Raw genomic sequence first — 1,773 nt, 5'->3', positions numbered from 1 at the left:
TCCGCCCAGGGAATGGTTCTGCCCACAGTTAAGATGGTTCTTCCTACGTCATTTGACTTATGTGCTAATAGTCTACATCCTCTCACGCTGACAGCACTAACCATCCCAGAAGGTAATGAAGTTTCGGTGAAGTCCTGAGGGTGGAGCTCTAATGATGGGTGCAGTGTCTTCTTCATGAGAAGGGAGAGACACCAGAGCTTTCTCCCTCGGCCAAGCGCAGACACAGCAAGAAGGCAAACCAGGAACAGCACCCTCTCCAGAACTGAGTAAGCTAACACCTTGAACTTGGACTCCTGGATTCCAGGACTTTGAGAAATGAGGTGGCCAGCTGTTGTGTGTTGCCACAGCGGCGTAAGTGGACTGACAGAAGAGTTGGCTGTCCTGGGAGGACAGAGTGTGACTTAAGACTCAGGGCTTGGCCAAGATGGCGCTGAAAGGGAAGAAGGAAGCTCCTGCCCCTCCCAGAGCCGAAGCCGAAGCCGAAGCTGAAGCAAAGGCCTTGAAAGCTCAGAAGGCAGTGCTGAAAGGCGTCCACGGCCACAAAAAGAAGACCCACAGGTCACTTTCCTTCTTGTGGCCCAAGATCCTGCGGCTCTGGAGGCAGCCTAAATACCCTTGAAAGAGTGCACCCAGGAGAAACAAGCTTGACCACTATGCCATTGTTAAGTCCTCCTGACCACTGAGTCAGCTATGAAAAAGATAGAGGACAACAACACGGTTGCGTCCATTGTGAATGTCAAGGCTAACAAGTACCAGATCAAACAGGCCATGAAGAAACTCTATGACATTGATGTGGCCAAAGTTGACACCCTGATAAGGCCTGACAGAGAGAAGAAGGCGTATGTGTGGCTGGCTCCTGGTTATGATGCTCTGGATGCTGCCAACGAGATTGGGATCATCTAGACTGAGTCCAGATGGCTGATTCTAAACATATACAACGGGTCAGGTGTGATGATGAATTCTGGACTCAAAGGTAACAGCCAAGGCTGGGACCACCCTCTCCCATAAAGCTCAAGTCTAAATTTTTGAAGAGGACCATTTGTTGCCCAGAGACTTGAACTCATCCTGAGTCAATTGTGAGAGTCTGCCAGTCAGCACACGGACCACAATTTACTCTGTAGACAAGTACCCTGAAGAAGAAGAAAGCATGGCAATTGGGACCTACAGGAGGCAGCCTTGGTCTGGGGCCTGGTTGTTCTACTAGCTGGCGCTCAAGGCCCTGACCTGTCCAATCATGGGACTGAGAAAAATTTAAGGTATAAGATCCTGGCTTACAAGACCCATGCACAACCTGGAAATAACTTCAGGCTGCAGAAAGTCACTTGACTTTTTTTTTAAATGTTTATTTTACATATGAGTACTCTATTTGCACATACACCTGCAGGCCAGAAGAAGGTACCAGATCACATTATAGATAGTTGTGAGCCACCATGTGGTGGCTGGAAATTGAACTCAGGACCTCTGGAAGCGCAGCCAGTGCTCTTAACCTCTGAGCCATCTCTCCAGCCCCCACTTGACTTTTTTGATAGCATCTCTTCTGCCCTATGTTCATGAGGTCAGGCAGATCTAAAGAGAGTTGAGACCCTGATCTGTCTCCCAGTGGGAGGAGGGCCAGTTATACTGTAATGACACCTGTAGGGTGGGTCACACAGCTGATGGCCATCTTTGGAAAACAGCCTTTCCTGAGAGCTCATACCATTGGTCCTTTCTTTTTCTAGGGTGATGCTTTTCAAACGTTCTACAAAGTGAAATTTTGACATGGTGGCTCCATAC

At 48.7% G+C, this 1,773-nt stretch overlaps 1 pseudogene across 1 annotated transcript; it reads left to right on the top strand.

Moving 5' to 3' along the window:
- Positions 1-424: 424 nt before the first annotated feature.
- LOC311594030 (large ribosomal subunit protein uL23-like) lies at positions 425-903 on the top strand (annotated as a pseudogene). The gene has a single exon. The product of its transcript is annotated as a large ribosomal subunit protein uL23-like (transcript).
- The last annotated feature ends 870 nt before the right edge of the window (positions 904-1,773 follow it).

This window comes from Acomys minous (genome assembly GCF_964271855.1).
Source record: "Acomys minous genome assembly, chromosome: 3".
NCBI lineage: Eukaryota > Metazoa > Chordata > Mammalia > Rodentia > Muridae > Acomys > Acomys minous.
Note: the sequence above shows the minus strand (reverse complement) of the source record. Positions and strands in the feature narration are given on the sequence as shown.